Here is a 14,204-nt window from a genome sequence, read left to right as displayed (position 1 = left end):
GGGCTGAAGTGCAAACAAAACATTCACAACTGGTTTTTGAGAAAAACAAACAAAAGAGAAACCTAAGACACAAAACATAGACATGGTCCACAGACTCCACAATACCACAGAAGGGGCAAGCTTGGGAGTCCATGAACCTAAAGAAGCTACGGTTGTACGTGACTGCTGCATGCAGCACCCTCCACCCCAGGTCCCCAAGATAATTGGGGGAGATCCTTCTGTAGAGGGACTTCCACTGGGGACCTCCGCCACCCGGCAGCAACAAGGCCCACCAAGGTGTATCCGGGCGACAGGTGAGGACGTGGTAGTGGTACAGGAAATGCATCCGAGTGGTGGAAAAAGGCAGGGAGGACATTTCCTTGAGGCGGCTCATGCAGCGGGGCACCTGACCCGGGGGAGGGTCGAGGTTTTGGTCCAATGTGAAATTCCGTCCAAGCAGGGGAACACTCGTGCGGGATCACACCGCACGCCTGCGCCACTTCAAGACCACGTGTGCACTCGGGGCTGAGCACGGCCGTCCTAACGTCTTGGATGGCTTTGGCCGCACGCCAGATGGTCGCTCCCGTGTGCTCAGCCAGCACGTGGGGGCTCATCCATCTCGCCCCTCCTCCATCCAGCACGTCCCCGATCCTGGTCACCCCGGCGTCCACGGCCCCCCTCTCTACCAGCCACCTGAGGTTATACGGCTGGAGGAACGGATTACTGAGCAGCTGCTCTCGCACGAGTGTAAACGGTGGCGGGGCCTTGGGAGTGGCGGGGACGCTGGTGAGGTCGCCATGCTATTGGGGCAGTGCTACACCCAACCCGAGACTGCACAGATTGCACGGCAGGGCGCGTATAAGGCAGGCGGGTAGGCAGGCCGGACGGCTGACAGGCAGGCGGGTAGGCAGGCCGGACGGCTGGCAGGCAGGAGGGTAGGCAGGCCGGACGGCTGACAGGCAGGTGGGTAGGCAGGCCGGACGGCTGACAGGCAGGAGGGTAGGCAGGCCGGACGGCTGACAGGCAGGAGGGTAGGCAGGCCGGACAGCTGACAGGCAGGCGGGTAGGCAGGCCGGACGGCCGACAGGCAGGAGGGTAGGCAGGCCGGACGGCTGACAGGCAGGCGGGTAGGCAGGCCGGACAGCTGACAGGCAGACGGGTAGGCAGGCCGGACGGCTGACAGGCAGGAGGGTAGGCAGGCCGGACGGCTGACAGGCAGGAGGGTAGGCAGGCCGGACGGCCGACAGGCGGGAGGGTAGGCAGGCCGGACGGCTGACAGGCAGGTGGGTAGGCAGGCCGGACGGCTGATAGGCAGGAGGGTAGGCAGGCCGGACGGCTGACAGGCAGGTGGGTAGGCAGGCTGGACGGCTGACAGGCAGGCGGGTAGGCAGGCCGGACGGCTGACAGGCAGGAGGGTAGGCAGGCCGGACAGCTGACAGGCAGGCGGGTAGGCAGGCCGGACGGCTGACAGGCAGGTGGGTAGGCAGGCTGGACGGCTGACAGGCAGGCGGGTAGGCAGGCCGGACGGCTGACAGGCAGGAGGGTAGGCAGGCCGGACGGCTGATAGGCAGGTGGGTAGGCAGGCCGGACGGCTGATAGGCAGGTGGGTAGGCAGGCCGGACGGCTGACAGGCAGGCGGGTAGGCAGGCTGGACGGCTGACAGACCAGCAGACTGGCCGCAGACAGGCCGGACGGCGATATCCCTCCTTCCCCTTGTCTTCCTTCCTTCCAGAGAAAGGATAGCGGTCGGAGGCAGTGAATTCCAGGTGAATCCACTTGTTAACACAAGCTTCACAATCCTGGTTTCAGTTTTGCAAAATCTGGGAGGCTGTTTTGTGACAGCGAACTTCTGTTTCCCAAATCGAGGATAAACACCAACAACACCTCAACAGTCCTTGTGGTAGTTCTGGCACACTTGGGAAGCCTTCTTCACTGAGAATTAGAGTCACACAACAACAAGGTCACTGGGAAGAAACCCCTCACTCCAAAATCCCCCATCATAGCAAACAGCTCAACCATCCCTTCAGGCACCAAGTAACACCTTTTATACACACAGCCCACACTCAGCTGACAGCAATTCTTCTGCCCAGCCACACCCCTCATGTCTTTTTATTTTGAAGGAGTCAATGCTTTATTGATTATTTGATGACTGGTTGAACAGAGTTTGTGTTTCCCGTACAGGAACAAGGTGATCAATGAAGCAGAGATCAGAGGGACAGCTGACACAGTCAGGGTCACCATCAGGACCACCTCAGACTCCACACCCCCCAAAGACCTCTCCTGTATCCTTCCCTCGGCCTCATTCAGGGAGGCTGCTGCCAGGCTGGTCCCATCAGTATCCAGAATGAGCAGGGGTCCAAGTGAGGCCTCAGCCTCCCACTTCAATCCAGCTTCACTTTCTGCTTCAGCAGCAAGATCTCTCCCTCCTCTGGATCCAATTCCCGAATCTCTCATGGCCCCACAGTTCCCCACATGGCAACAGGCACAAACATCAAAGTGAGATTCCTCCAATGGAGTCCAAACATTCTGCACCTTCTGCCAAGTACAAGCTTTATTCCCGGAATCTTTCTGATCCACTGGAACTACTTTCAGGTGACAGGTGATGAAAAATCAAGGAACGGTCATCTCCAAAGAAACGGAAGGCATCCAGGTCAAAGCGAAGCTTGTCCGTCTCCCGCTCGTTTCCTGGCAACACGAAGGTTGAAAAGGAGTCCTCAGCTTTGCTGTCCAGGAGGCAACCATTGTAGTCAATGATGCTGTAACTCGGCTGCGAGTCCTGGCCTGGCCTCAATGTAGCTACACAGCAGTCAATGTAGAGCTTCAGGGCCATGTGGTTGCTCATTGAAACACAGGCCTCAATGTGAATGAGCTCACCCAGGTAGTAGACAGTCGAAGTGCGCTCTGTAAGCCAGTCACCATTCATTAGGCACAGTCAGAATGACAGATGCCCTTCTCCAGACCTGGTGGAGCTGAATGGGATCCAAGTGGGCTTGATGGGGTTACTGCTCACATTGCCTTTTCTAAAATAACGACACTCAATGGGAACAACAGCTCCATTGGTTCTCACAATAACAGATCCATGATACTGTGGGCTGTGGCTCAGGTGGGTGCTGTAGATCAGGAAATCAGGAAAACCCAGCTTGCAGGTGCAGCAGGTGGTCAGGAACGCGAATGGGATGCTGGCCTTCATAGCGAAGGGGATTGAATATAAAAGTGGGGAGGTCTTGCTGCAGCTGTATAGGGCATTGGTGAGGCCGCAACTGGAGTACTGTGTGCATTTTTGGGCGCCGCACCTGCGCAAAGATATTTTGGCCTTGGAGGGAGTGCAGAGGAGGTTTACTAGGCTGATACTGGAGTTGAGGGGGTTGAGCTATGAGGAGAGGCTGAATAAACTGGGCTTGTACTCGTTAGAGTTTAGAAGAATGAGGGGAGATCTCATTGAGACGTATAAGATGATGAATGGGATGGATAGGATAGAGGTGGAAAGACTCTTCCCGCTCAAAAAAGACAATAGGACTAGGGGGTACAGCCTCAAGATAAAGGGGGGGCGGTTTAGAACGGAGTTGAGGAGGAACTTCTTCACTCAAAGGGTGGTGAATCTCTGGAATTCTCTGCCCGTTGAAGTGGTGGAGGCTGCCTCGCTAAATATTTTTAAGACGCGGGTTGATGGGTTTTTGATAGGAGAGGGGATTAAGGGTTATGGGGAGAGGGCGGGAAAGTGGAACTGAGCAGCGACAGATCAGCCATGATCTTATTGAATGGCGGGGCAGGCTCGAAGGGCTGGATGGCCTACTCCTGCTCCTATTTCTTATGTTCTTATTATGTTCTTATCTGCAATCTGCTGCCACACTCATGGATCCCATAGTCAAAGAGGACAGTGTGGTTCTGAGAGTAGATCCTGGTGGGCCGACAACCTGCTGTCCCCAGGGTCAGATCAGCAGCTTTAACCAGGTGCCTGGTTCCAAATAAATCCAGCTGGACCCTGACCAGCAGCTTATCCTCTCCACACTGCACCCTCACACTCTGCACGGGAGACACACCTTGACCCTCAGACACACACAAATGGGAATCAAAGGGAGGCCCAGGAGGACGGAGTGTCTGAGGCCGAGGGGTGGCTTTGACTATTCCCCATGGAAACTGTTGCCACGTATCAGAGCAACAAACAGCTCCAACTAACACCAGCACTGGGAAGAAAACCCCTCACTCCAAAATCCCCCATGATCTTTCGGGTCAAACCAAGTAAACAAACTTAAATTACGTCCGGACAAAGAAAAAGGGGGCAGCTCCCCAAAAGGAGGGGGAACGGCCCGAACAGAAACAAAAGGTACAAAGGAAACTTAAAACACGTCAAATCAAAATGTGATTATCGGGGTCTTTAAGGCACCTCAGCCCCTGCGGTGCCCAACGGGCACGGAAGGCCTCGACAGTGCCCGCGGACACCGCGTGCTCCCTCTCCAGGGACACCCGGCCGCGAACGTAGCCGCGGTAGAGGGGCAGGCAGTCGGGACAGACGGCCCCGTCGATCGCCCGCTGCCTGGACCTGCTGATGGCGCGTTTCGCCAGGCCCAGGAGCAGGTTGACGAGGAGGTCGGTGTCCCTCCCCTCCCCTCTCCGCACCGGGTGTCCGTAGATCAGGAGCGTGGGACTGAAATGCAAACAGAACATCAATAAAAGGTTCTTCCGAAAATCAAAAAAGGGAGTGCGATCTATAACACAAAACGTAGACGTGGTCCACGGATTCCACAAGGCCACAGAAAGAGCAGTCTCGGGAGCCCGTGAGCCAGTGAATCCTACTGTTGTGTGGCACCGCCGCGTGAAACACCCTCCACCCCAGGTCCCCGAGGTCATTGGGGGGGATCCCTCCGTAGAGGGACCTCCATCGGGGCCCTCCGCCGCCCAGCCGCAACAAGGCCCGCCAAGGTGTGTCCGGGCGATGGGCAAGGCCGCAGTAGTGGAAGGTGTGCAGCAGGAGCCCGTACAGGAAACGCCCCCGCGTGCTGGAAAAGGGCACGGAGGACATTCCCGCGAGGCGGCTCGCGCTGTGGGGCACCTGACCCGGGGAGGGGGGTCTCGGCTTCGGGCCAATGTGGAATTCTGTCCGAACAGGGGAACGCTCGGACGGGATCCCACCGCACACCTGAGCTGCCTCGAGCTGGCGTGTGCTTTCGGGGCCCAGCACGACCGTCTTAAGGTCTTGGGTGGCTTTGGCCGCGCGCCGGACGGACACCCCCGCATGCTCAGCCAGCACACCAGGGTTCATCCAGCCCACTCCTCCGCCGTCCAGCACGTCCCCGATCCTGGTCACCCTGGCCTCCACAGCCTCCCTCTCCGTCAGCCACCTGAAGTTACACCGCTGGAGGTGCGGATTCCTGAGCAACGGCTCTCGCACGAGGGCCGCTACTCCTGACGGGGGAGAACTGCGGCGCGAGGCGACCGCGTTCCAGACGGTGAGGAGGTCCTGGTAAAAGACGGGCAGCTCCCGCAACGAGGTCGGAACGTGCCCCAGATTGACGTGCAGGAGCTGCACATCGTAATTGAGGCCACGCCAATGGCGGAAGAAATACGTGGCCAGGGCGCACCATCGTGGGGGAGGCTTGACGTAAAGGTATCTCTGCAGGGTCTGGAGGCGGAAGGTCGCTATCTGTGTGCAGAGACACACCAGACCTTGGCGGCCCTCCTCAGTCGGGAGATGCAGAACCTCGGCAGAGACCCAGTGCAGTCGGTTATTCCAGAAGAAACGCACAAGGGTTCTCTGGATGTTGGCGACCAAGCTGGGGGAGGGGTCAAAGCGACCAGCCGGTACCACAACATGGAGGTGACCAGCTGGTTTATGACCAGGACTCGCGTCCTGTAGGACAGCACTCGGAGCAGTCCTGTCCAGCGGGCCAGGCGGCCGGTGACTTAGGCCTCCAGCTCCCGCCAGTTCTCTGGCCAGGATACCTCGGCTGGGCAGAGATGGACCCCCAGGTAGAGGAGGTGGGTCCCGCTCCAGGTGAAAGGCCTGAGCTCCTCCGGAAGGGGGTCTGTCTCCCAAGGACCGACCAGGAGTCCGGAACACTTGGCCCAGTTGATCCTGGCGGAGGAGGCGGGGGAGTACACCATCTCACATCCTCCGCAGGTCAGCCGGGTCCGTGAACACGAGGAGCACGTCATCGGCGTAGGCCGACAGGACCACCCCTACGTCCAGGCCGCGCAGAGTCAAACCCGAAAACCTCCTCCATAAGAGGTGCAGGAAGGGCTCCACGCACACGGAATAGAGTTGGCCGGACAAGGGGCAGCCCTGCCGTACTCCTCTCCCGAAGCGAAGGGGCGCCGTCAGCGACCCGTTAACCTTAATCAGACACTCTGCCGCAGAGTACAGTCATCGGATCCGGGCCACACACTGCGTCCTGAACCCGAATGCCCGCAGAGTCCCGAGTAAATACTCATGCTCCACCCTGTCGAACACCTTCTCCTGATCTAAGGACAAGGCAGCGCTGGACAGACCAGCCCTCTGGGAACAGTGGATCAGGTCCCGGACCAGATGGATATTATCGTGGATGGAGCGGCCCGGGACCGTGTAGGACTGGTCAGGGTGGATTGTGTGGTCCAGCACGGATCCGAGGCGCAAAGACAAGGCCCTGGCGAAGATTTTGTAATCCGTGCTGAGGAGGGAGACTGGGCGCCAGTTTTTCAGCAACCGGAGATCCCCCTTCTTGGGCAGCAGGGCAATGACGGCCCTGCGCCACGAGAGGGGCATCTCCCCAGTCGCAATGCTCTCCCCCAGGACCCCCGCGTAGTCGCTCCCCAGGACGTCCCAGAACGCCCTGAAGAACTCCACGGTCAGCCCGTCCATTCCCGGGGCCTTACCCCGTCGGAGGCCGTTCAGGGCGCCGGTCAGCTCGGCCAGGGTGATATCGGCCTCCAGCCGACCCACACCCTCTGGGCTGACCTGCGGGAGGCCCTCCCACAGAACTCTGCGGGCATCCTCGCTGGACGGATCCGGAGAGAAGAGGGAGGTGTAATAATCCCGGGCGACGGCCCGGACGCCCTCCGGATCCGAGACGGGGGAACCGTCGTGGGCCAGCAGCGTAAGGAGCTGCTGACGGTCAGCCCGCCCTTTTTCCAGTGAGTAGAAGAAGGGAGAGCCGCGGTCCAGGTCCACTCGGAACTGGAGCCGCGACCTCACATACGCGCCACGGGACCCGACGAGTTGCAGGTCCCGCAGCGTGTCCATCTTCTCCCTGTACTCCAGACGCAGGGCCGGGTCCGCATCGGGCCGACCGAGACGTGCCTCCAGGTCGAACAGCTCCTTCTCCAACTCCTCAAACCTGGATTTCCACCTCCTCGTCGACCCCCTCACGTACTCCTGACAGAAGGTACGGACGTGAGTCTTGCCCACGTCCCACCATAGCCTCAAGGAGGGGAAGCCTCCCCGTTTCCTTCTCCAGCCGGCCCAGAATCGACGGAATGAGTCCAGGAAGCGCTCGTCCTCCAGCAGTGAGTTGTTAAAGTGCCAACACGCGGACCCCTGCCGGACACGGGACAGGACCAAATCCGCCCACACCAGGTGGTGGTCCGTGCTCGGCACCTGCCGCACGGAGGCCGAGGAGACGCCGGACACGTACGCCCTCCAGACGTACAGGCGGTCGATTCTAGACGCTCCGGCCCCAGGCCTCACGTAAGTGAAGGCCCTGGAGCCGGGATGGAGATGTCTCCAGACGTCCACCAAGTCGTGGGTCCCGAGCAGGTCCCGCAACTTCCCCATCGCCGGGGTACGCCACCAGGGACTGGCGCGGTCCCGTGCCTCGAGGGTACAGTTGAAATCCCCCCCGAGGATGATGCACTCGCCTCCCCCCCCCCCGCGATGGTGTCCAGATGAGCGGACACTTTCTGGTAGAAAGTGGCTTGCTGCAGTCCGGCAGTCGGGGCGTAGACGTTCACCAAGTGAAGGACCACACCCCCCTCACGGACCATCAAGTGCAGCAACCGGCCTGGCACCGGCCCCTTGACCCCCAAGATGTCCGGCTGAAAACGTGGGGCCAACAGGATCGCCACCCCGCTGGAAGCGAGCGTGAGGTGGCTCATGTAGAACCCCCCCTCGCCATTCCAGGAGCCACAGGGCTTCATCCCGCAGAACAGTATGGGTTTCCTGCAGGAAACAGACTGCATACTTCCCGTCACGGAGGACCGAGAAGTTCTGGAACCTGCGGCCTGGCTCACTGCTGCCGTTGACGTTGAGGCTGGCTATGGTCACCTTCATGGCAGAAGCACCGTGCCACCGTCACCACTTATCCAATTATCTAAGGGGGCGCCGGCGCAAGACACGCCAGTCCGCTCCCCGCTGAGCCCGTCGAGGAGCTCCTGTTCCCGACGCCGCTCTGTTTCAGTCAGGCCCGAGGCGGCCTGGGAGCAGGCCTGAGCGGACCGGACGAGCAGCGCCGGGTCCGGCCGACGGTCGAGGGCCAGTCGGGCACTGGCAGGACGACCTGAACGGTCTTCGAGAAAGGCCTCGAGTTCCCCAGTGGGGGTGAGGGGCGACTCGGTGAGGGGCACGAGGGAGTCCCCCACCTCGCTCAGGGTGGACTCCGAAACGGTCCCCGTGCCCCCCACCGAGCAGCCCACCTCCTCGGGGCCGTCGCCCCTCGACCCCGGGTCCCCCGCCGCAGGGCGTATGGGGGGGGGGGGGGCGACACGGGGCCGCCGACTAACCCCGGCTCCTCCCCGATCCCACCCCCAGGATCGGCGGAGGAGGGGCTCCCCCCCGGGCTCTCTATTTGGAGTTTTTGGGCCCGTGGGCGACGGCGGCTCAGTGCCCCCCCTCCTCTGCCCCAGACGCCTGGGCACCCCACGGGTCCGGAGGGTCTCCCGGTATGAGGTCGGGGGTGCCCAGCATCAGAGGTCGGGACAGAGGGGAGGGGCCCTCCTCACCGCCGCCGTCCAGGGACCCAAACAACTGGGTGCCCCCACAGTCCCCCAGGAGCTGGAGGAGGAACTCCTGGGTGTTGGCGTAGGAGAGCGGGTGGAAGGAGACCGCGGGGGTCCCGCTCCCACCCGGCCCCGGGGGAGCTCCACCTGGGGGACTGCGGCAGCACATTCTTCCTTTTTCTCTTGCCCCCAACTTGGGGGCAAGGGGCAAAGACAGGAGGGGGTGGGGGCAGGCGATGGGACAAATTGGGGGAGGGGTGCGGGCACCACAACCCCTGAGCTGGGGGAGGGGGTGTGGGGAGTCCCACCCATCTCAGCTTCTCCCTCCCTCTTGAGGCGTGGCGTCTCTTCTTGAGGGGCAACCCCTCGGCAGGGGATGCCCCTCGCACTCTGCCCCTCCCCTTCCTGCCCCGCCCCTCGGCCCTTCCTTCTCCCTCCCCGGGAGGTGTGACCGCTGCCGGCTCGGGATCGCGTACCCCTCCCACACCCGGACCCGGGATTGCGCGCGGCAACGACGCCGGGCCCAGCACTGGGCGCTGAGGTGCCCACGGGCCCGGTAGACGGTTTTGGAGGGGGGCAGGCGTTCTTTACTCGGTTCCCCGAGCCGGCAGCCGGGGTGACTGGAGTGGTGGGGGTCGGGGTCCCGCTCCCCCCTCTCTTTTTACCCTTTCCTTTCCTCGGGGTCTTCTGGCCGTGCGGAGGCTCCACTCCACCCCCCCCCCACCGCTGGCAGCTGAGGTGGCAGCTGCTGCCAGCGCGGCCTCCCCTCCAGGGGGGGCAGGTGGTACTTGCCTGGGGGGAGAGGGGGTTGCGGTGCCAGCTGCGGCCACCTTGGGTTGGGGGTCGGCGGCCTTGGAGGCGAGGCAGTTCTTTCTAATATGACATGGCACCGCCCACCATCCGCGGACCAGAAGACCCGGTAGGTATTTCCCTCGAGGAGGACATTAAAACTGCCATCCAGGACCTCCTCCCGGGCCAGGCGGTTAAAGAGCTGGCGCCGGAAGGAGTAGACATGGCGCAGGGCGGGATCTTGAAGGCCGAGCGGGATCGGTACCACCTCGGGCCTGACCTCCCCCAGTAGACGGAGGTGGGGGAGGAGGAGCTCCACGGGGAGGAAGGGCGGGACGTTGGATAGAACGATCTTATGGGCGGTGGCCTCGAGGGGGTCCACCGCCAAGACCGTCCCGCCCACCGTGAGCCCCTTCTCCAGGGCAAGGTGGACCGCCCGCTCGGCCCTCAGAAAGAATACGGCCCTGCCGTACATTTTAGAGGCGGCGACAATGGCTGAGGGGCCGACAACCCCAGCCATTGCCCTCACGCAGGCCTCTATCAACTTGTCGGGGTGGGCGTAGCACTTGACCCCGAGCCGACTTGTAAGAAGTGTAAACGGTGGAGGGGTCCTTGGGAGCGGCGGGGTCCTTGGCCGCCGCCACAGCCGCATAGGTGGGACGCGAAGGCCCCGCCACCGGCGACGTTGGTGAGGTCGCCATGCTATTGGGGCAGTGCTACGCCCAACCCGAGACTGCACAGATTGCACGGCAGGGCGCGTATAAGGCAGGCGGGTAGGCAGGCCGGACGGCCGACAGGCAGGCGGGTAGGCAGGCCGGACGGCCGACAGGCAGGCGGGTAGGCGGGCCGGACGGCCGACAGGCAGGCGGGTAGGCAGGCCGGACGGCTGACAGGCAGGCGGGTAGGCAGGCCGGACGGCTGACAGGCAGGAGGGTAGGCAGGCCGGACGGCTGACAGGCAGGTGAGTAGGCAGGCCGGACGGCCGACAGGCAGGCGGGTAGGCAGGCCGGACGGCCGACAGGCAGGCGGGTTGGCAGGCCGGACGGCTGACAGGCAGGCGGGTAGGCAGGCCGGACGGCCGACAGGCAGGCGGGTAGGCAGGCCGGACGGCCGACAGGCAGGCGGGTAGGCAGGCCGGACGGCTGACAGGCAGGCGGGTAGGCAGGCCGGACGGCTGACAGGCAGGAGGGTAGGCAGGCCGGACGGCTGACAGGCAGGTGAGTAGGCAGGCCGGACGGCCGACAGGCAGGCGGGTAGGCAGGCCGGACGGCCGACAGGCAGGCGGGTTGGCAGGCCGGACGGCTGACAGGCAGGCGGGTAGGCAGGCCGGACGGCTGACAGACCAGCAGACAGGCCACAGACAGGCCGGACGGTGATATCCCTCCTTCCCCTTGTCTTCCTTCCAGAGAAAGGATAGAGGTCGGAGGCAGTGAATTCCAGGTGAATCCACTTGTTAACACAAGCTTCACAATCCTGGTTTCAGTTTTGCAAAATCTGGGAGGCTGTTTTGTGACAGTGAACTTCTGTTTCCCAAATCGAGGATGAACACCAACAACACCTCAACAGTCCTTGTGGTAGTTCTGACACACTTGAGAAGCCACGCTGTTTTGATTTCTTCAAGGATTTTTGTTAAGCCATCGCAAGTTTTGGTTCCTGCCTTTGCTGGATGATGTGGGAATGCCGGTGTTGGACTGGCGTAAACACAGTAAAAAGTCTGACAACACCAGGTTTTAGTCCAACTGATCAATCGGTTGGACTAAAACCTGGTGTTGTCAGACTTTTTACTGTGTTTGCTGGATGAACCAAGTTCTGGAGCAATTTGTAGATTTCACTTCCTACTGTACTGAAAGAAACTGGTACGACAATATGATTACAGTTTCATTCACTTGTCGAAAGTACTGAAAATGCTCTTTATCGGAACTCCATGATTCATTTTCTTCATAGATTGTTGTGGGATAGCACCGCTCAGAGTCAGACTTAAAGATTCAACATGCAGTTTATTGAACAAAGTGAGAAGCACTTACGACTCCACACTGCTTGCAGTCACCTTCTCGATTCGGAGTTGAAGCTACTCATTTTTTATTCCCTTTAATCATAGAGACATCAGCGGTTATCTCATCACTAGCTTTGGGTGGTTACATGCATTAGCCAATTATGTCCCCCAATCACCTTCCTTCAAAAATAACCGTTAACAAAACTTATTGTTTCAGTTCCACTTTTTCTTAAGCTAAGCTAACCATTTGGACCTCAAAGTCTGTTTTTTTTGTCTGTTCCATAGTTTTTTTATTCACTAACCACAACATAAGTGCTGGATGCAGGTAGTCCTGTGGTTATGTACACATTAGTGTTCAAAGGTCACAGTCTTAATTTTATTTCAACATTGTCACAGTCCAGAAAGGAATTGCAGCTTTAAGAAGTATGTGGATGCAAACAACAGAAACACTTGATTATTTATTACAGTTACGAGCAGGCTTACATCAACACTACAATGAAGTTACTATGAAAATCCCCTCATTGTCATACTCTGGGACCTGTTCAGGTATACAGAGGGAGAATTTAATGTGGTCAATGCACCTAACCAGCACATCTTTTGGATTGTGGGAGGAAACCCATGCAGACACAGGGAGAACAGTGCCAGGGACCTGGATTCCTGGCACTGTGAGCTGGCAGTGCTAACCACTATGGCACCGTGAACCCAGTCTCTGGTGCTGTGAGGCAGCAGTGCTAACCACTGTGCCATTGTGATGCCTGTGAAGCTTTGAGAAGAGTTTCTCAGCGCACCTTTAGGGTATCTTCAATCTAGCAGTCACAGCCCATTTAGCATTGATATGGTTACTCCAGTTGCGTTCCTGTTCAACGGTAACCCCCAGGAGTGGGGGAGTTAAGGGATAGTAATATCATTGAGTGAATGTCGAGGGGCAATGGTTAAATTCTCTCTTGTTAGAGATGGTCATTGTGGGGGGGGGTCCCGGGCCGGCGACAGAATGAGCAGACCAGCAGAGGGGGAAACTAACAGATCGGAGCCAGAGTTCCAGAATTGTCAGACTTTGGGCTCAACCCCACCCCGGGGGGGTTAATAAGATTCATGATCGTGACCTTTACAGTGCACAGAGTGAGGAGTCTGGAGTGTGATGCTGCACAGAAAAAAAAAACAGCTTTCACACCAATTTGGCACTTTCACGACAACACCCCGCCCCGCCCCGCTTTTTGGTCACTTGCCAACTCTTGCTGCAAGTTGGCTGCTTCAGTGTCCGGAATATAGGAACGGAGCACCTAGCAGTACCTCCCCAATTGGAAGCCCGACCGATCAGAAGAACTTACTACCATGTGAGGAGCTGCCTGATAAAGCTTCCGGTTTTTTTTATAACTGCCATATATGGGTTACTCACACGGCAGCCGTGCAGGAAAAAGTGTCCGCGCGGGTGAGGTCTTGTTGGTCCGCCTGTAGGGTATATAAGGAGCCGGCTGCCTGACTTCTATTCTGTGTGAGTCGGTAGGAGATTGCATCAGGACTTCTGTCGGAGAGCGAGTTATCCCTGGGCTGTGGCGGATCCAGTTGTCTGACAGAGGTCTGCAATTCCAGTGTGAGTCATTCTGTTAAACCCCCATTCAGTATAAAAGTCTTCTCACACCAGGTTAAAATCCAAAAGGTTTATTTGGTAGCAAACGCTATTAGCTTTTTTAAGTGGCTTTTTTTTTTAAAGCTAGTGGTGTTTGCTACCAAATAAACCTGTTGGATTTAACCTGGTGTTGTAAGACTTCTTACTGTCCTTACCCCAGTTCAACGCCGGCGTCTCCACAACCAAACTACTCGTTCGGATTGTGCACAGGCTGGTTACATGGGTCAGTTCTCTGGGTATGGATGTGTTCGCTCTCTCCGTGTACCTCGTTCATTCGGCTCTTGCTCTTTTTCTCTCTCTCTGCTCCTGTTGGAGACTGGGAATTTCCACGTTCCTCCAACCTCAGTCTCGTTGCCTGCAAACAGAGTCACTATCCTGAGTGAGGAGTGTTACAGCAGGCTCACTGCCCGCGACACACAACCACCCGGCTCATCCCTCGCCGCTGGAAGTGTCTTCTTAAGCTTAAAGGGAATTAGTGCTGTGATTCCGGGGCTGTCTGCCCACAGCGCTCTCTGCACACTTACCGGTGTTGATCCGAGAAAGCGACAACTCCCAACTCCAACTGTTGATCTCTGTGACCTATTGTCAACACAGTAAAAAGTCTGACAACACCAGGTTTTAGTCCAACTCTCCATTCACCTGACGAAGGGGCTAACCCGAAAGCTTGCGAGTATATTATCAAATAAATAGGTTGGACTAAAACCTGGTGTTGTCAGACTTTTTACTGTGTTTACACCAGTCCAACGCCGGCATACCCACATCATGACCTATTGTCAATCCATTGTCTAGCGTCAACACCTTATCTTTATGTAAGAGGAAACACAAGTCTTTTGCACATTTTATATATCTTCAGAACCGTTTTAAAAAAATTTACCAACGAGCTACTGTTGAAATGTAGTCACTGCTGTG

At 58.6% G+C, this 14,204-nt stretch overlaps 1 pseudogene; it reads right to left on the bottom strand.

Annotated features, from left to right (window-relative positions):
- Nucleotides 1-2,110: 2,110 nt before the first annotated feature.
- LOC145359679 (zona pellucida sperm-binding protein 3-like) lies at nt 2,111-5,239 on the bottom strand (annotated as a pseudogene).
- Nucleotides 5,240-14,204: the final 8,965 nt, after the last annotated feature.

Source organism: Carcharhinus amblyrhynchos, chromosome 2 (assembly GCF_965287045.1).
Source record: "Carcharhinus amblyrhynchos chromosome 2, sCarAmb.v2.hapA, whole genome shotgun sequence".
NCBI classification, from domain to species: domain Eukaryota; kingdom Metazoa; phylum Chordata; class Chondrichthyes; order Carcharhiniformes; family Carcharhinidae; genus Carcharhinus; species Carcharhinus amblyrhynchos.
Note: the sequence above shows the minus strand (reverse complement) of the source record. Positions and strands in the feature narration are given on the sequence as shown.